The 21942-nt window shown below is 45.4% G+C and overlaps 1 protein-coding gene across 1 annotated transcript in view; it reads right to left on the minus strand.

Annotated features, from left to right (window-relative positions):
- The window catches only part of GPRIN3 (GPRIN family member 3), a 293285-nt gene that overhangs the window by 117359 nt on the left and 153984 nt on the right, over nt 1-21942 (minus strand). The gene's annotated exons all lie outside the window — the stretch shown is intronic.

A 21942-nucleotide genomic window follows, 5' to 3' on the forward strand; every position in this document is an offset into this window, starting at 1 on the left:
GGTTGTTGTCCTACTGGAAGGTGAACCTTCACCCCAGTCTCATGCAGAGATGTATAGTAACTAAGTAGAACTACTTCACTACTGTACTTAAGTACCGAAATGCGGTATCTGTACTTTCCTAGAGTAGAATTTTTTTCTCCTACTTCCACTTTTACTTCACTACATTTTTTCAATGACTTCAATATTTCTACTCCAATATTTTTTTTTTGTGCTGCATAGTTACTCGTTACTATTATAAAAGTTACCACTGCCAGAACAGTAGATGGCAGGTTTCATGAAGCTCAAAACATGTGTATTATCAGCGCATACCAAAATAAATGCTACCGTATGTATAAATAAAAGCTGCATTTGAAATAATAAAAAACAATATGATGTTCAAACTTTTGACTTCTTTCTTTAATACCTACATAACACAGTACTTGTACTTTTACTTTCAGTACTTGAGTAGCAATTTTCTTTTCAAAACTACTGGTACTTTTACTTTCAGTACTTGAGTAGAACATTTTTTTTAAAAACTACTTGCAATACTTAAGTACAAAAAATGTTGAATACTTTAGTACTTCTACTCAAGTCACTTTTTGATCGAGCACTTCCACTTCTACTCAAGTCACTTTTTGATTGAGCACTTGTACTTTTACTCAAGTATGGGTTTCGAGTACTTTATACAACTCTGGTCTTATGTCTTTTGCAGACTCTAACAGGTTTTCTTCTACGATTGCCCTGTATTTGGCTCCAGCCATTTCCCATCAACTCTCACCAGCTTCCCCATCCCTGCTGAAGAAAAGCATCCCCATAACATGATGCTGCCACCACATTTCATGATAGGGATGGTGTGTTCAGGGCAATGTGCAGTGTTTGTTTTCCACCACACATAGCATTTTGCTTTTAGGCTAAAAAGTTAAATTTTCGTATCCTCTGACCAGAGCACCTTCTTCCACATGTTTGCTGTGTCCTCCACATGGCTTCTCGCAAACTGCAAACGGACTTCTTTCTTTTACCAATGGTTTTCTTCTTGCTACTCTTCCATAAAGGCCAGATTTGTGGAGTTTACGACTAAAGGTCCTTTCACACGGTGCGCCGTCCGACGAGGTCCGTTCTGCTCAGCGGGGGATCGATCCGCCGATCCCCGCTGAGCAGGTGGATGACAGCTCTGTCTCCGCTCTGTGTGCAGAGATGGAGCTGTCAGATCCCCGCTGTCCTCTATGGGGAGATTGGATGAGAACGGACCGCTTGTCCATTCTCATCCGATCCCATCCGATCTGCCAGATGGATGGAAAATAGGGTTTTCATCCGTCCGGATTTCACAGACAGGATCGGATTGGATAGCAGCGGGTGTCAGCTGACATGTCTCCGCTGACATCTGCTGCCCCATAGGAATGCATGGAGCATCCAATAAGGTCCACCTGAAAAACTGCGGATTGGATCAGATCGCCTGTGTGAAAGGACCCTACAAGTTGTCCTGTGGACAGATTCTCCCACCTGAGCTGTGGATCTCTGCAGCTCCTCCAGAGTTACCATGGGCTTCTTGGTGGCTTCTCTGATTAATGCTCTCCTTGCCTAGTCTGTCAGTTTAGGTGGATGGCCATGTCTTGCTAGGTTTGCAGTTCTTCCATACTCTTTCCATTTTTGGATGATGAATTGAACAGTGCTCCCTGAGATGTTCAAAGTTTGGGATACTTTTTTATATCCTAACCCTGCTTTAAACTTTTCCACAACTTTATCCCTGACCTGTCTGGTGTGTTCCTTGGCCTTCATGATGCTGTTTGTTCACTAAGGTTCTCTAACAAACCCCTGAGGGCTCCACAGAACAGTTATATTTATGGTGAGATTAAGTTACACACAGGTGGACTCTACTTACTAATAATTCACTGCAGAAGGCAATAGGTTCCACTTGATTTTAGTTAGAGGTATCAGAGTAAAGGGGGCTGAATACAAATGCACACCACACTTTGCACATATTTATTTGTAAAAAATTTCAAAAACGATTTCTCATTTTCCTTCCACTTCACAATTATGTGACACATTGTGTTGGTCTATCACGTAAAATCCCAATAAAATAGCATTTACATTTATGGTTGTACCATGTGGAAAATTTTAAGGGGTATGGATACTTTTTTAAGGCACTGTAAAATGTTTTTTTTTTTTGCAGCATATCAGACTAGTCGCAACACTATATATGTATTGTATATAATATGTATATATTCTAATTATTTTACAGGATTTATATAGCACCAACATTTTGCGCAGCGCTTTACAGCATGAGGTCAGACAGTACAATTACAATACAAATAAATACAGTAGGACTCAGAAGGCCCTGCTAGTTAGAGCTATGACAAGTTTGTGCAAAAAGAATACTTTGAAGCATGTTTATAAAAATCAGACTAATCCAGGTCAAATAATCCTGTTCTGGTGACAGTACCTTCCCGTGAGAATTTGGTGCACATATTAAATGGTTTGGGCACAAAGCCTGGAATATTTTAGCTGCTAATAAGGTAAGCATTAAACAGAACCCAGGGCATGTGAGAAGCATAAATATTTAAATGTTAATGCTTTGGCCGTATCAGGAATTCTCTGCCTTTCACTTCTCAAATGCAGTCAACGTGAGATTCCAACCTATCTTAATGGTGTGCATATATAGGATTCTGTCCCTGCATCTTCCTGTCATGTCATGGAAGGGTCACTCATACAAAGAAGACTAACTGTAGTGACTGTCCCCTGGTAGTTCATTAGAGGTGGCTTTTCCGTTGGTGTTTTCTGCAGCCAACATTGGGAAACCTTCTGCTCAAGATGCTGTGACCTTGCTAGGCTTTCGTGCCTACATTACCAAGAAATGACCCAGGAGCTGCTAGCAATACCTTTTCACTGGCTACTGTGTTTCAAAGAATATTCAGGATGCATTACATGACAGAAGTGAACTTAAGAAATTTACTTAACTTTAAGAAATTAAAAAAGAAAATGCACATTTTTGTTGGCTGGAATCAGTGAGGTCCCGGGCTGTGATTGCTGCCTTGCTGACGTTCGTCTTAGGATCCTTTCACACGGGCTTTCCAATCAGGTCCCCCTGTCAGTTTTTCAGGCAGACCTGATCGGATGCTCCATGTACCCCTATGAAGCAGCGGATGTCAGCGGAGACATGTCCGCTGACACCCACTGCTATCCGATCCGATCCTGTCCGTGAAATACAGACAGATGGAAACAATATTTTTCATCCGTCTGGAGGATCAGATTGGATGGGATCAGATGAAAATGGACAGGCGGTCAGTTTTAATTTGATCTCCCATAGAGGAGAGCGGGGCTCTGACAGCTCTGTCTCTGCAAAGTAAGCGGAGACGGAGATGTCATCCGCCTGCTCAGCGGGGATTGGTGGATCAATCCCCACTGAGCAAACCGGAGTCCGTGGGGCGCCCCCATCGTGTGAAAGGACCCTTAAAGTGGTAGTAAACTCTCCCCCACAACTTTATCACATTTCAATCAGCATAAAAACCCCTAATGATTGCTGCCTTTAGTTGTCTCCTAATTTGCTTTGTTTTCTTGTAATCTGTCCGAATATGTGTAGTGAAGTCAGCGGTGCATGCACATGTAGCAATGTTTCCAGGCCTTGGGTCTGAGGTGGGTCTGCCATCGGTATCGGTAACACTTCCCAAACATTTAAGTTGTGAACCCAGGTGTGAGAACTGAGACAATGGCCATTCCGGCATCTTTGGTTTGTTTTGTTTATTGTATATTGGGGATGGGAGAAGGGAATGAGTGAGATACTCCTCTGGCTCTTCTAGGCTTAACTGGGACTTTGTGCAAAAATGCTGAATGCCGACCAGCGCTTCCTGGCGTTCAAAGATACTGTTATGCTGAAATTTTGCTGGAACCTCGACTTTAACTTGTTTGTTAACTCAGAAGATCCAGGACTGTAGAACACTTGACTCCTGACACTCGATTTTAGCTCAAAAGTAACTGAACAGCTCCCTCCAACCCTTCACTGGCTGAGGTAGCTCCTTGTCACTGTTTGTGCTGCTGCAACTCTTAACTCTGTACACTGCACACTGACTCTTCAGGGCCCAACCACTGGTGCCCCCTTTTACACTTCAGGGTCCTCTGACTAATTACCCCCTCTAACACTTCAGGGTCCTCTAGCTAGGTACCCCCTCTAACACTTCAGGGTCCTCTGACTAGGCACCCCCTTTACAGCTAGCTGACTTCTGGATCCCTGGAACCTTCTCTGGAGTGGTCCCCTCTACACTTGGCAGACCCCTAGGGGCAGTTCACAGTACTCACGACCTTGGCAGGCTTTCTTGGAACTGAATCCCTTTTCCTCCACTGGTCCTTGGCACACCGGATCCCCTCTGCAGCTCAACTCAGCATTCTCGTGATTCCCAGGCAGCCACCGGAACACCCGATCCTTCTGACAGGAGGACAGACAGCCGTACTCTCCCTCCTGGGACTCTGCTTCCCACCAAAGACGCTGTGTCATGAGTTCCCTCAAAACTTATACCCACTCCCAGAATCCTCTGCGGCAGAATCTGCCTTCTGGGGTAGATACAGGCCTAAGTGTGTCTCTGATTGGGTTTCCTCCACTGCCCAATGAAAATCCTCTCATGGAGCCAGTGGGGAGACTCCCCTCTCCGCAGACACACCTGGAAGACATGACAACCAGCTAAAATCATGGCCCTGCTGTTAGGCAGCCAAGGCCCACTATACTTTTACCTAGCACCTACCTTGTAGGGTGCTACACACCTCTCCCGTTTTTTTTGTACGGCACACTCCGAGTGCCTTCTGTCTATTGACAGGATGCTGTGATTTCCGCTGAACTTCCTGCTACACCCCATGTGACTGTGTGACATCACATGGGGTGTAAACCTTATCATCGGACTGCATACTATAGCGGCAATTAGCCGCAGCATACAGTGGCCTGACAGGCACACATTGCAAGAACGGCGAAGTAATTATAAAAAGCAATTATCATGAATAAATCAACAGGTCAGCTATGAGTGGTGGCACACGGTCACCATAGGAACGTCAGTTCGAAAATGAGGCTTTGCTAAGACGCAAACGCGCCTGTGTGGGATTACAGCTAGACATACAAGAAATGGCGGAAGTAATATGCAATGCAGACTCCGGAAACAATACCTAAAGTGGCGCAGCCTGATCCCTGGAGACACGATTCATAAAAGTTGAAAAAAAGTAAGTAATATGCGATTGGGGCTGATTTACAGTAACTTAATATAATGGACTAGATGCAAAGCGGCATTGGAGTGGCAGAGTTTACTACCGCTTTAAGGCCGGCTATAGACGGAGCAAATTTATTTCCCTCAACTAGTGCTGACAGGGGAATCCCTACTGTGGGGCCATTGTGTTCTCTCAGCAGGGGGAGACTGTCCCTAGCGGGAGAAGAAAGTAATTATTGCTAGTGGCTTTAACACCCGCTAGCAATAACTGCATATAAAATCCCGCAGGCTTGTTGTACCCAAGTTAATCAATCGATCAACTTGGGTACATTCAGCCTGCCCATACATGGTTCGAATCTCAGCTGGTTCCTGTTAGATTTGAACCATCTATGGTCGGCTTAACATTAGATAAATAAAATCCTATCTATGCTAAAATGGACACCTTTACAAGGAACTCTGGAGAACAAACAAAGGAACTAGGAAAAGATCAGCTGCAGGGAGCCCACGACAAATTCTGGTAAATAGATCTATGCTATCTGCCTGTCTTTTCTGGGTACAGCTTCCAGAGTTAATTTCCTCTTAATGGATATAGCTAAGGGTCTAATTGGTGGGTGGGGGTTAGGGTTTAAGGTGATACTTTAGGGCACGTGTCAAACACAAGGCCCGCGGGCTGAATGCGGCCTGCCAGGCTATTTCATGTGGTCCTTGCAACTCCCCCACAGTTGCAGGACCCCCCCCCCCCCATCTCCGCCCCCACCTTGTCTCAGCAGTTGGCAGCAGAGAGGAGGACAGAACTCCTTTGCCAGATCCTGGGCTTCTCTGTGCACCCTCGGGAAAGGATCTTGTCTGCCATCTATCTCTGCAGTCGACAGCAGAGAGGTGGACAGAACTCCTACAAAAAAGAGTATTTGTCCTAAATATACAACCAGCCCTTTGAGGGCAATCATAATGCTGATTCGGTCTGCGATAAAATTACATTTGACACCCCTGCTTTAGGGCACCTATGTCAAACTCATGAAAATCTTGGGTCAAATAGAGGACTAAATGTTTAAAAGTTCACATTATGTCAATTGAGGTTTACACCTACTCGATCCCAGAAAAGGATTAAAACACATAGGTTATTGCCATTATATCAAAACTTTTATTTTACATCATTTTTTATCTGGAGAAAGGAGCCACAACACATTTCCTGCAATACTGAGCTTGAAAAGAATGTAAGGGAGCACCCCTTTGTTTTCAGCTAGAAAACAGTTGGGGAGTCAATAAAAATAAACCACTGGAAGCCACAAAGGAAGGGGGAAAAATCAGAAACTGTGTAGACTTGCCTGATGCTGCACATCTTTTGCATTCAAATTGTTCCTGCTGTGTCCCCTTCTTACTGTGCATACCAAAACTGGTAGCACAGAAAGTTAAAGAGGATCTTCAGTCTATAAAAATAGAGTCTCCTGAAGATGTGCATTGGCATGAAATGTGTCAGAGCGGAGCTACACACTGGGTGAAAGGGTCTGGAGAAGCCGTGGAGAATGTTATGCTGCCTGTAACATCGTTCAGCATGATCGGTTTGGTGGCGGGTCAGTGATAATTTGAAGAGGCATATCTATGGAGGGACGCACAGACCTCTACAGGCTAGACAATGGCACCCTGACTGCCATTAGGTATCAGGATGAAATCCTTGGACCCATTATCATACCCTATGCTACTGCAAAGGGTCCTGGGTTCCTCCTTGTGCACAACAATCCCTGGCCTTATGTGGCGAGAGTATGCAGCCAGTTCCTGGAGGATGTAGGGATGTAGGATGAATGACCCCCACGCTCGTCTGGCCTAAATCCAATAGAACACCTCTGGGACATTATGTTTCGGTCCATCCGACGCTGCCAGGTTGCACCTCAGTCTGTTCAGGAGCTCAGTGATGCCATGGTCCAGACCTGGGAGGAAATATCCCAGGACACAACGTCATGTCTGATGTTATCGGACATGCATACAAGCATGTGGGGGCCATACAAACTACTGAGTACCATTCTGAGTTGCTGCAATGAAAGTTCAGCTAAATGGACTAGCCTGCTGCATCATTTTTTCACTTTGATTTTTGGAGTGTCTTTACATTCAGCTCTCTGTAGGTTGATCATTTTCATTTCCATTTCCAAACGATGTGGCATCCTTTCATTCCTAACATATTACCCAGTCCTTATCAGTATAGATATCCAACATGATATTTTTCCCCATTGAGATCTGATGCGTTTTCCAAGGGTACATTTAATTTGTTTGAGCAGTGTTTTTACAATGTGTGTGTGTGTATATATATATATATAGATATATATATCTATATATATATATATATATATATACACACACACACAAACAATATATACAATATACAACATATTGCGTGAGTGATCAGACCAATGTAACTTACAACATAGTAAAAAGAGTGGAGGGGGCAGGACTATGTAATGTACAACATAGTGCTTACAGTGCAGTAGTCAGAGTGCAGGGGCAGGACTATGTAACCGCAGTGGAGTGCAATGGTCAGAAGTAAGTGTCTCCTTATGTTGACAGTCAGTGTGCTCCCTTCATTGGTGGTCAGTGTACCCCTTACACTGGCAATCAGAATGCCCCCTACACTGGTGATTAGTAGACTCCCTTACACCGGTGCTCCTTGTTCAACCTCTCCCTTACACTGGCAACAAATGTTAAGTACCATCTTCCATTGAAGGTTAGTTCTCAGTGTCCCCTTATATTTGTGCTCAATGTACTGTACATTGGTGGACAGTGATCAGTGCCCTCCTTGCTTTGGTGGTCAGAGTTTATTGCCCCTCTTACATTTGTGGTCAGTGTTTATTGCCCCCTTACATGGTTTGTCAGTGCTTATTGTCCCTCTTACATTGGTGGTCAGTGCTTAGTACCCACTTACAGTGGTGGGCAGTTTTCAGTGCCCACTTACATTGGTTGAAACTGGCTTTCCTCTTTCTCACAAAGCATTAGAAGCAGCATACTAACCTTTTCTTTTGGCAGTGGTGGCGGCAGGAAGGTGAACAAGATGGCAGGCTGATGATGGCATGGCTACATGTTGGCAATAACATTACATTTTTGAGCTGGCTCTACTTTTGTAGGCAGGTGGAAGTTCCAGTTTAATGTTGCTGCTGTTCCTGCCGGCTGGCATTGTTCGTGACTTCTTCTGGTAAGGTGTCCAAAAAAAAAAAAGATGTGCTTCTCAATGGTCAGCACAGGTAAGTGGCCTCGCTGACCAATGAGCGCTTGCCATTGTGAGCATTATGATGGCTACTCACTCCTGGGCTGTGTATTGCGGTGTATGATGTATAGATCGCTGATGCATGGGGCATCATGGGATATATGCAGCCTGGTCCAGATGGGTGGTCAGGATATTTGTAGTTAGTTCACCTTTTCATTTTTTTGTGAAAAGCTGATCTTATTCTTTAAATCTGGACACTTTTTAAACTCATCTTTTTTTTTCAGGCTTTAACTGTGTATGGAGGAGGCAGCAGGCATTCTGCAGTTAATATGTCGAAAAATGAATTTCTGTGTCACAAGCAGGGTTTCTCTAATAACCACATTACTGTAGTGGGATTTACTGGTGTACTACTGCAATGCCTGCATAAAAAGCAGAAGCACTGTGCAGGTGGGGTGTGCTGCTCGAATACATCTCCTTTCGATCAATTTTCGTTCCACACAAATCATTCTATGGATCTACTACTATTATAATGTACTTTACTATTTACATACAGCATATTCCCTAACACCAACATTTATGCACATGAATGGAAATATTGTTTCTTTTTCTTCCTCTTTTCGTTAGATTTTGCTGTCATAAAATGTGCTTTAGGTCTGACAGATGACACACGAGTATGGCATTAACTGCTGCACAGTATAATATGATAAATCCCGCACCCAGCTATAAACCTCTTCTGAGGCTTAGCTCTGCTCTATAGATTGTAGGTTCTCATAACCTCTGGCACGTATGAGCTGTACTTACCTAAACCATCAATTATTTCCATACATAATTTATCAGCATTACCCAAAGTCCACCTGTCTCATTATCTCTTGAAACTTTTATAAATTTATACAGCAAAACGGAGCAAAACTGGTTATCAAGGCATTCCGTTTACTCTGTATTCTCATAGTATGAATATCTTTGAATGCTGTATTGGCCTGCCTGCTTATTTATGTATGTAGTAGCTAGAAGGCATATTTCATATTCACATCTCCACCAGACTCGCAGCTCGTCTGCATGACATTGCCTGTATGGTTGTTCTTTTTTCTGGTGGCTAGTATATAAACGCAGTGCTAGATGCTTGGTAATTTGGGTTTTCTGTTCTGCTTCTCGACTCCAAGAACAACCCCAGCCCCTTTGACATACCTGGCTAAAAGAAAATCACTGCAAGCATGTACAAGTACATGAGCATAGATACCTTTAACCTGGTTGTGGTATGCTACAAGAAAACAGACACAAGACCGTTTAGTGGTAAATGAACTCAATATATTGATACACGTTAGAACTGAATGGAGGGTCGATTATAAATGAGCACACAGCAGGTAGATTTAAACACAGTCTGCTAGACAGAGTAATAGTTATGCCAGAATAACTTAGGATCAGGTTCTTTACCACTAAATGGAAATCAACACGTGAATCAGCACATTTAGCAATAAACAGTACATAAAAGTGTTAACTGCAATGTGAATAATAACCCTACCTACAACTGGGTTAGAGTACCTCTAATGGAATGGCTAGGGTATGGTGTTGCGCCCACTGAGAGGTACCTATTAACTAAGAAGGGGCCAGGGTCTCTGGGTAGCAACTACAAGGTCAGTCTTTGTTGCGGGCTCTTTAGCCGGCCAGCGTTGGGGCCCAATAACACTGATGGCGCGATTGAGGACAGTCAATTAGGCTTGCAGGCAGCACTAGAGTTAAAAAACAGCTGTGCAGAGAGTTCCTAAGGGCTCAGGGTCTAATTCACTATAGCACCTAGTCAGCAGTTGGGTGAACAAATGGTCACAAGCGACTAAAACTAGTCAAAAATGGTATTCACTATAGCATGTGGTGAATATTTACTCACAAAATCAAAAATTGAAGGAACACTTTTTAATTAGAGTATAGCATCAAGTCAATTAAACTCCTGGGATATTGATCTGGTCAGTTAAGTAGCAGAGGGGGTTGTTAATCAGTTTCAGCTGCTTTGGTGTTAACAACAGTTGCACTAGATGGGCAACAATGAGACAACCTTAAACACAGGAATGGTTCCACAGGTGCAGGCCACTGGCATTTTGTTCCCTACTACTCTTTTCTGTTTTAATTAGTTTTGCATTTGGCTAGGGTCAGTGTCACTACTGGTAGCATAAGGCGTTACCTGGACCCTAGAGGTTGGACAGGCAGTCCAACTCCTCCAGGATGGCACATCAATACATGCCATGGCAAGTTTTGCTGTGAGCATGGAGGAGATTACAGGAGAAAGGCAGTTACTATAGGAGAGCTGGACAGAGCTGTAGAAGGTAACCCATCAGCAGGACCAATATCTGCTCCTTTGCGCAAGGAGGAACAGGATGGGCACTGCCAGAGCCCTACAAAATGACCTCCAGCAGGCCACAGGTGTGAATGTCTCTGACCAAACAATCAGAAACAGGGTTCATGAGGGTGGCCTGAGGGCCCAACGTCCTCAAGTGGGCCCTGTGGTCACTGCTCGGCACCGTGGAGCTCGATTGGCATTTGCCACTGAACACCAGAATTTGCAGGTTCACCACTGGAGCCCTGTGCTTTTCACAGATTAGAGCAGGATCCCCCTGAGCACATGTGACAGACGTGAAAGGGTCTGGAGAAGCCATGGAGAACATTATGCTGCCTGTAACATCATTCAGCATGATCGGTTTGGTGGTAGGTCAGTGATGGTCAGGAGAGGCATATCCATGGAGGGACGCACAGATTTCTACAGGCTACACAATGCCACCCTGACTGCCATTAGGTATCGGGATGAAATCCTTGGACCCACTGTAAGACCCTACGCTAGTGCAGTGGGTCCTGGGTTCCTCCTGGTGCGTGACCATGCCCGGCCTCATGTGTAGCCAGTTCCTGGAGGATGAAGGAACTGATACCATTGAATGGCCCCCACGATCGCCTGACCTAAATCCAATAGAACACCTCTGGGATATTATGTCTGAGTCCATCTGACACCACCAGGTTGCACCTCAGTCTGTTCAGGAGCTCATTGATGCCCTGGTCCAGATCTGGGAGGAAATACCCCAGAACACCATCCGTCGTCTCATTAAGAGCATGCCCCGATGTTGTCAGGCATGCATACAAGCACATGGGGGCCATACAAACTATTGAGTACCATTTTGAGTTGCTACAATGAAATTTCAGCAAAATGGAGTAGTCTGCTGCATCATTTTTTCACTTTGATTTTTTGGGTGTCTTTACATTCAGCCCTCTGTAGATTGATCATTTTCATTTCAATCAAACAATGTGGCATCCTTTAATTCCTAACACATTACCCAGTCTATATCAGTATAGATATCCAGCATGATATTTTCCCCACTGAGATCTGATGTGTTTTCAAAGTGTTCCTTTAATTTTTTGGAGCAGTGTATATATATATATATATATATATATATATATATATATATATATATATATATATATATATTTTGTTAACATATTTTAGATAGATAGATAGATAGATAGATAGATAGATAGATAGATAGATAGATAGATAGATAGATAGATAGATAGATAGATAGATAGATTCTCTGCCGTATATATATTTCTGTATACCGCCATCCAAATGATCATCATTTTCACCACAAAAATGTAATATGTGTACAAACATCATTAATCCAAAGCAGAATGTAATTACCAAAATTCAGAGGGTAACACCACTATTCTACACTTACACATCAAAAATTACCAAATATAACAGAATAAATCAAGAAATAGAACTCCTGCCTGATGTAATTCCACCACCTATAGGTAAGTACCGAAAGAAATGTAGTATTTAGGTGTAGGAGGGTTCCACCACCATTGCAAATCTTGCCATATGTGTTCCACAGGAAAGGACAAATAGCAGCCCTGAGAAATGCACACCCATAGGCGGCTCTCTACTTAGGCAAATTAGGCAGTCGCCTAAGGCCTCACACCTACAGGGGCCCAGTGGCGGAGCGACAACATTTAGAAGGGCGCAGTCAGGGAAATCTCCCAAGTAAAAGATTGCTTTAAATCCTCGGTTATAAAAGTTGCAGCAGTGTGCTGCAGTCCCTTCACTGCGGCTGCCAGGTGTCTGTTGTCCGCTGACACTTACCCCACCTTCTCTGGCTGGGGATTGGGCGTCTGATCATGTAATCCTAAAATGTGGAGGAATATATGTGGGCGTGTACCTGCATCAGTAGAGTGGCTCACTCTGCTATCATCGGTAGTTGCTCTGGGAGAAGAGCTCTGCCCTGGCCCAGGAACATACAGGTAACCAGGCCCGACTTGTCACTCTGTAGGCTGGTCATAGATTTGTGGTGTCTACTACGCAAAGGGGGTGAGTAGCCCCAGGGAAGTTGGAAAAGTCCTAAAATGGTTGGTGGAGGAGGAGGAGAAGAAGAAGGCCCTGGGTGGCTGGGAGAGGAGAGGGTAGCTGGAAGAGAAGGAGAGGGTCCCTTGGTGGCTAGGGGAAAAGGAGAGGGTCCTTGAGTGGCTAGGGGAAAAGGAGAGGGTCCCTGGGTGGCTAGGGGAAAAGGAGAGGGTCCCTGGGTGGCTAGGGGAAAAGGAATGGTTCCCTTGGTGGCTAGGGGAAAGGGAGAGGGTCCCTGGGTGGCTAGGGGAAAGGGAAAGGGCCCCTGGGTGGCTAGGGGAAAAGGAAAGGGCCCCTGGGTGGTTAGGGGAAAAGGGGAGGGCCCCTGGGTGGCTAGGGGAAAAGGAGAGGGCCCCTGTGTGGCTGGAGGAGAGAAAGAGGGCCCCTGGGTGGTTGGGGGAGATGGAGAGGGCCCCTGGGTGGCTGGGGGAGAAGGAGAGGGCCCCTGGGTAGCTGGGGGCGAAGGAGAGGGCCCCTGGGTGGCTGGGGGAGAAGGAGAAGGACCCTGGGTGGCTGGGGGAGAAGGACAGGGCCCCTGGGTGGCTGGAGGAGAGGGAGAAGGCCCCTGGGTGGCTGGAGGAGAAGGAGAGGGCCCCTAGGTGGCTGGAGGAGAAGGAGAGGGACCCTGGGTGGCTGAAGGAGGAGAAGGAGAGGGACCCTGGGTGGCTAGAGGAGAAGAAGGAGAGGGACCCTGGGTGGCTGGAGGAGAAGAAGGAGAGGGCCCCTGGGTGGCTGGAGGAGAAGAAGGACAGGGCCCCTGAGTGGCTGGAGGAGAAGGAGAGAGCCCCTGGGTGGCTGGAGGAAAATGAGAGGGGCCCCTGGGTGGCTGGGGAAGAAGGAGAGGGCCCCTGGGTGGCTGGGGGAGAAGGAGAGGGTCCCTGGGTGGCTGAGGGAGAAGGAGATGCCCCCTGTGACACCAGAGTCAGTTGCCAGGGAAGAGAGTGGAGCTAAGCCAGTCCTGCATATCTGACATCAAAGCCAAACATGGTGGAGCTGGAGCCCTTTGCCCTACACAATGACAGCACCCAAGGTGGAAGGTGAGGGGTAGCGGGGCTTTGACATTATATACTGTAGCATATGGACTCTGTACATTATTGGTAGTTTTGGTTGGAGTTGTCATTTAGATGTTTAACTCTGTTGTTTTTCCCCCAGCTGTGAGGGACTGAGGAATGACAGCCCACTATGCTGGGACTTATAGTGCCCTAGAATGTGGAGGACTCAGGAATCCTCAGTCCCTCACAGAGGGCACTACAAGTTCCAGAATAGCAGGCTGCCATGCCTTAGTCCCCACAGAGGGCACTACAAGTCTTAGCATAGCAGGCAGTAGTTCCTCAGTCCCCTGCAGAGAGCAGTACAAGTCCAAGCATAGCAGGCTTCCATTCCTCAGAGAGGAAGGGCAGTGCATTATACTGAAATTTACAGTGCCCTCTGTGGGGACTCAGGTATGGCAGCCTTCTGCAGTGGGACTTGTCGTGCCCTAGACTGTGGCGGACTGAGGAAGGGAAGTGTAAGGGGGTCTTTGGAAACTCTGATGCAAGGGGGAGCTTTGGGTACCACATAGTTCCCTTTTACACCAGAGTCCCCAGCTTTCCCCCTCAAATCAGGGTTCCCAGAACTCTCCTTACATCAGTGTCTCCAGCATTCCCCCTTAAATCGTGGTTCCCAGAACTCCCCTTACTTCAGAGTCCCCAACATTCCCCCTAAATCTGGGTTCCCAGAACTCCTCTTACATCAGAGTCTTCAGAGTTCCCTCTTCCAGTGTAAGGGGGAAACTCTGAAGACTCTGATGTAAAGGGGGCTCTGTGAAATTTGATTTAAGAGGGGGACTCCCATGTAAACAGGAATTCTGTGGACTCTGGTGTAAGGAGGAGATGCTGGGGGGAATCTGATTTAATGGAGAACTCTTATGTAAGGGGGGACACTGAACTCTGATGTAAGAAGGGACTCCGGGAATCATGACCAATAGGGAAATGCTGGGGACTGTGATGTAAGAGCAGACATACTGAATATATATATATATATATATATATATATATATATATATATATATATATACATACATACCCGATTTTAAATGATCTTTGATTAAAGAAGAATTGGTTAGAGAAAATTCTAGAAACTGTGAATTTATAGTACAAAGGTTAAGGTTCTTAATATATGCAATTTATACAGTTAATTTTTATCGCTTGTATTATTTTTCCCATTATGGGCGTGAGTGGGGCCTCATGTCCAAGTTTTGCCTTAGGTCTCACAAAGCCTAGAGCCGCCTCTGTGCACACCAGCACCAATTGCAACCTCTTACCAAGCAAAAAGCCCTAAAATTAGAGAAGTTCCTATAGGAGTATGCTAACAGTAATCAGCCATAACCAGCCTTGGAACCAGATGGCATATCGCAGAAACAGGTTGGTCAATGGCACTCAGTGCTTCCAGGGTATATCTGCATTGATTATTTTTTTGCACCTCAAGGACTTGGGGCTGTTTAACACCACAGAGCTGGAAGCACCATGCATGTGAAAGCACCATGCACCTCCCTGAAGTTTAAATGGCAAACGGATATGTGCGTAGGCGAAAGCAAATTTGCCCTCAGCGTGATACAATTTATCTCGCCAAAACACATATGCGTTTGCCATTGCAATTCTAGGGAGGTGGGATTTTAACTCGTGACCTAAATGCTGCTAGCTAAGAGTGCTAAAGGTTAAGTCACTGTGCTGGGTACAATCATACCAAGAATATAAAGAAGTACCATGTTTACAGAATGAACACATATAAATAAGAACTCAAAATTTTCATTAGATACAATTTAGACAAAAGTTTGACATATATAGAATAGAGCTAGAACTCTTAGACCCCGTTCAGACAGGGGCAACGCGACTTGCTGGGGCGACCTGTGAAGTCCCGGTGCACAGCGTGCACCGCGACCTCGGCGCGACATGCACGGACTTCATATCATTGAAGTCAATGCAAGTCTCCTCCAGGTCGCCCCAAAGTAGTACAGGACCCTTTTTCTAAGTCGGAGCGACTTGTGTCGCTCCTATTAGAACGGGTCCTGTGCTAATCAATGGCAGGCGACCCACCGCGACTTGTCAGGCGACCAAGTCGCCTGACAAGTAGCGCTAGTGTGAATGGGGACTTACATCAATGATAATATAAATACCAGCGAAAGAAGCAAAACAAGTCATTTCTTCAAATTTTTGACGATTTAGCAATGATCTTGCATTTGTATTTTAGGGGAATATAGATTCTCTTGATCTTTGTTCATTCATTAAGCATGGTACTACTGTATATGCTAAACATAATTGTGCTCATCTCAATGGCTTAGTGGGTAGTACTTCAACCTAGGAACACTCAGACCATGGGTTCAAATCCCAAGCGGGGTATCAGCAGAGTATGCGTAAAATAGGCAAACATCTTATTGCCACTGTCACATCAGAATGATTGTTTCCATAATTTGCATGCAATTGTATGTTATTTAGCAAAAATATTATTGTGTGGAAATTAAATAAACAAACGCTAGTGAACACACAGGGTGTTAGCATGTTTGGGATTTGAACTTAAGACTTAGGCCCCTTTCACACAGGCGGACCGTTCAGATCCGCCTACCGTTTTTTTGGCGGATCTGAACGGTCCCCCCATGCATCTCTATGGGGCATCGGATGTCAGCGGAGACATGTCCGCTGACATCCGATCCGATCCGTCAAATCTGGACGGATGGAAACCCTATTTTCCATCCGTCCAGCGGATCGGATGAGAACGGACCGACGGTCCGTTCCCATCCGATTCCCCCATAGAGATGTATGGGGACCTGACAGCTGTGTCTCCGCACACAGCACGGAGAACAGCTGTCATCCTCCTGCTCAGCGGGGGATCGGCGGATCGATCCCCCGCTGAGATAAACGGAGTCCGTCCGAAAGACTCCGTGTGTGAAAGAGCCCTAAAGAGCTTTTTGCTCATGAGCGCAGACCACTAAGCCAATGTGCCAAGTACAATTAGACTTCCATAATAGTTTATTATGATTAAAGAATGAACATAGATAATTAGAACTCTAAAGTGTCCTAAAAAATAAATGTAACATGAAAAAAAAAAAAAAAAACATATAACAGATATGTAACTGTAAAAGATAAATACATGTAACCTCATGGAATAGCAGACATTACTCTGTAATAAACCTTCAGAACAGCATTTGTTATTAAAAGAAGAAAACAAACTATGCACAATAATTGTAACATAAATAAATAGCCACACATGAGATAGAGCAGTGGTTCCCAAAGTGGGGGTCGCGACCCCCCGGGGGGTCGCGGAGTGGGGAGAGGGGGGTCGCGAGATGCGTGTTATACGCCGATATTAAAAAAAAAAACGGCCAGGAAGCATCGCCGAGAGCAGAAGGGGCGGGCCGGGCCGAGGAGAAGGAAGGACTAGCTGTCATTAGAGCAGAAGGGGCGGCCCGAGCCGAGGAGAAGAGAGAACGAGCGAGCGCAGTCATCGGTAGTCCCGCCTATGACAGACGTCACACGTCTCGGCAGAGGAGACGGGACTTCCGATGACTGCGCTCGCTTGTTCTCCCTTCTCCTCGGCTCGGCCCGCCCCCTTCTGCTCTTACGGTATGACAGCTCGTCCTTCCTTCTCGGCCCGGCCCGCCCCTTCTGCTCTCGGCGCTGCTTCCCGGTCTTTTTTGAAACAAAATGAGGTTAGTTCCAATGGCGCTTGCGATGCTGCATATTTGGACATTGCGCTTGCTAGGCTGCATGTATGGACACTTGGTGGGCTGCATGTATGGACACTGCTGGTGGGCTGCATGTATGGACACTGCTGGTGGGCTGCATGTATGGACACTGCTGGTGGGCTGCATGTATGGACACTGCTGGTGGGCTGCATTCATTGACACTGCTGGTGGGCTGCATGTATGGACACTGCTGGTGGGCTGCATGTATGGACACTGCTGGTGGGCTGCATGTATGGACACTGCTGGTGGGCTGCATGTATGGACACTGCTGGTGGGCTGCATTCATTGACACTGCTGGTGGGCTGCATGTATGGACACTGCTGGTGGGCTGCATGTATGGACACTGCTGGTGGGCTGCATTCATTGACACTGCTGGTGGGCTGCATGTATGGACACTGCTGGTGGGCTGCATTCATTGACACTGCTGGTGGGCTGCATGTATGGACACTGCTGGTGGGCTGCATTCATTGACACTGCTGGTGGGCTGCATGTATGGACACTGCTGGTGGGCTGCATGTATGGACACTGCTGGTGGGCTGCATGTATGGACACTGCTGGTGGGCTGCATGTATGGACACTGCTGGTGGGCTGCATGTATGGACACTGCTGGTGGGCTGCATTCATTGACACTGCTGGTGGGCTGCATGTATGGACACTGCTGGTGGGCTGCATGTATGGACACTGCTGGTGGGCTGCATTCATTGACACTGCTGGTGGGCTGCATGTATGGACACTGCTGGTGGGCTGCATGTATGGACACTGCTGGTGGGCTGTAATTTGTTAATAAAATAGCCTGGCTTAGAGATTGTGTTCCTTTTTGTTTTAGCTCTGTCAGTATGTAACCAAATCGCAAATCTTACATACGAGGGGGAGGGGGAGGGGTCGCGGGTCGTCAGCAATCTAATATTGGGGGTCGCGGTCTGAAAAGTTTGGGAACCCCTGAGATAGAGCACACCCCATATTTATTGGCATACATGTACACACATGATCATAGCTAAATACTGCAGTGCAGTTTCATATAGGATATTCGCTGGCAATTGCCAGTTATGAAATCGTGACTATGCTGATCTGGAATTCACAAATGCATATTCGCCTATTTGTACTCATACTTTTCTGTTCACATGTTCACCTAGTTGAAGTCTCAGTTGTTTTATTTGGGAGTATATAAAACTATATAAAAATTCAAAAAGCAATTAAAATCTGAAAATGTAAGTTCACATTAAGCAGGCAAGTTATTACATACATCTTCCTTTCATTTCTAGAGTCTAACATTAAAGAGGAACTTCTCCCCTATGTTAACCACTTGCCGACCGCCCGCCGCATATATATTGGCAATCTGCAAGATCGCTCCTAGGGGCAAGTGCGCGCTGCAGTGGGGATGCCGATGCACGGGACTGGGGGCATTGATTGCAACCGGGCACCCGCGATCGATCCCCACTGAGAGAGAACACCGGTCAGCTGTTGTAAACACAACTGACTTTTGTTCTCTCTGAAATGATCGCAGAGCGCCTGTGATCCTTCTATAGAGGATCACAGGTCTCTATGGTTATTTCACAAGTACCTCCCCCCACAGTTAGTAAACACTCCCCTAGGTCTACCCCTTCCTGCCAGTGTCATTTTTACAGTAAGGGCTCTTTCACACGGGCGGTCCGATCAGATCCGCCTGTCAGTTTTTTAGGCGGATCTGATCGGATCCTCCATGCAGCTCTATGGGGCAGCGGGTGTCAGCGGAGGTCACCTCCGCTGACACCCGCTGCCATCCGCATCCGATCCTGTGCTGAAATCTGCACGGATGGAAACCCTATTTTTCCATCCGTTCAGTAATCGGAGCGGAGCGGATCTGATGAGAGCGGACAAGCGGTCCGCTCTCCTCCGATCCCCCATAGAGGGCAGCGGGTGCTGAGACACCTCCCTCTCCGCTCTGCAAGCGGAGACGGAGCTGTCATCCGCCCGGCTCAGCGGGGATCGCGGATCGATCCCCGCTGAGCAACACGGATCCGCCTGCGGAGGCGGACCATGTGAAAGAAGCCTAACAGTGCATATTTTTAGCACTCTAACTGTAGTAATGTCACTGGTCCCCCCAAAAGTGTCAAAAGTGTCAGTCAGGGGTCCGTTCTGTCCGCCACAATGTTGCAGTCCTGCTAAAAATCGCAGATAGCCGCCATTACTAGTAAAAAAATAAATAAAAATGACAAATCTTTCCTTTGTTTGTAGACGCGATATCTTTTGCGCAAACCAATCAACAAACGCTTATTGCAATTTTATTTTTTTTTTTCAAATATAACATTTTTATTGAAGCAGGCAAAGGGAAAGATCCAGAACAATATACAAGCAGTTCTAGCTGACAAATCAGTCATAAGCACATAAGAAAACATTCTTGTATACACCAACGGTATGTAAATGACAGTCCCGGCACTTCCCTCGCTTGCTTTTATAGAAGTGAAATAAAAAGAAGAGAGAAAGGTGGAAGGGGGGGGGGGGGTGTTTGGGTGAACAAAGCAATTTTTTTTTTACCAAAAATATGTAGCAGAATACAAATTGGCCTAAAAGGATGAAAAAAATTTACTTCTTCATTTTACAAGAGAGAAGAGAAAACAATTAAAAACCCTATATTTTCATAATGAGTGAATCACGTTTACCTTTTTTACCATTTGTATTTTTTAACTACCAATTCTCTGTAATCTGACAGGCTACCAATTTATTTTATTAACCACTTCCCGTCGGCACTCTGCCTATTTACATCGGCAGTGTGGCTCTCCCAGGCAAAATCACGTTAATTAACATCATCTGCTTGGGAGGCCACTAGGGGGCGAGTGTGCGCCGCCAGAGGTGTGCTCCCGCACCCTATCGTCAGCGGGGAAGCCAGTGCAGGTGTCAGGCGGCTCAGATTGCCGCCTAACACCGGCAATCTCTCCTCGCTGACAGAGAAGGACAGATGGCTGATGTAAACACAGCCGTCCATCCTTCTTCCTGGGATGATCACAGAGACCATGCAATCCTGCTATAAAGGATCGCATGTCTCTTTGATCATTTCACAAGCCCAACCCCCCACAGTTAGAATCACTCCCCTAGGCTTAAACCCTTGATCACCAATAGTATCAAAATATGCTTATTGCGTTTTTTTTTTTTTTTTACCAAAAATATGTAGCAGAAAACAAATTGGCCTAAAATGTTAAAAAATGTTTGATTTTTAAATTTTTTTTGGAGAATGTCATATAGCAGAATGTGAAAAATATTGTTTTTTTTTTTTTTCAAAATTGTCGATCTTTTTTTGTTTATAGCGCAAAAAATAAAAATCACACAGTTAATCAAATACCACCAAAAGAAAGTTCTATTTGTAGGGAAAAATGGACGTCAGTTTAGATTGGGTACAGTGTCGCACGACCGCGCAATTGTCCGTTAAAGTAACGCAGTGCCGAATCGCAAAATAGGGCCTGGTCATTAAGCAGGAAAATCTTCCGGTCTTAAACCGTTCTTTAATTTTGTATGCTATATAGTTCCATGTGTATCACTGGGTGCTCTTTTAATATTCATTAAAGGCAATTATTTTAATTTCAGGATGCCAATTATGATTAAAGATTTTATATTTTATTGTTAATCTAAGAAGACTCTGGAAAAGATATACACCAATTAACCCCTGAAGCAGTCAATACTGGTCAAATAAAGGATTTGAAGCCATTTGTTAATCATTTAGAAATAAATGAGAAAGCATACAGCTGATGAAGAAAGACAAAGGCCCCTTCCACACGGCCTGCCTGCTCAGCGGGTAATCTGTATGCTGATCCCTGCTGGTCAGGCGGATTGGTGGTCTGTGTCTGCTCCACTTATACAGAGTGGACCTAGACACAGCCCTCTCTCCTCTATGGGTGATGGGATGTAAATGGACCGCCTGACCGTTTACACCCGACTGCCATTCGATCCGCCATGGATGGAACTTAATGAAATATCACTATGCAATGTTGCAATAACATTTATTTAACAAAAAAACATGAACAGCGCGATGCGCAACAATTGGGGCATTGCCACTGCTGTCATTTCACTGCACAAAAGCCCTGTAAATATACCCTGAATGAACAGAAGTCCAAAATATAAAACAGGTATACCGGTGGCAGTGATTAAGAAACTGTACATGTGCAAGGTATCTCGATTATTTGACCTGTCCAAGGTTTCAAAGGTTTCACACCACAAGCTTTAAACACCATCATTTCATAGGATGCACAATGTAGAAATACAAAGAAAGGTTTAGTATATGTATACAGGATAGAGGTATAGGTGATAAACCATGTCTATTAGAAGGAATACTGAACAGAGGATGATCTCAAGAAACTCAACTGGAGAGGAGCTATGCAAGAAGAGATCAACGTAAAAAAAAAAAACCTCCAAGAAAAAAACAGGCAGTGACAGAAGGCAGAATATTAACCTGGTCTAAATGGAAAGCAATGGTGCAAGGAAGGTTCCTGGAAGCTTATACTTCACCTAAGATCATAAGGTAGCAGCGGCG

This window comes from Pelophylax lessonae (assembly GCF_965119305.1).
Source record: "Pelophylax lessonae genome assembly, chromosome: 1".
NCBI classification, from domain to species: domain Eukaryota; kingdom Metazoa; phylum Chordata; class Amphibia; order Anura; family Ranidae; genus Pelophylax; species Pelophylax lessonae.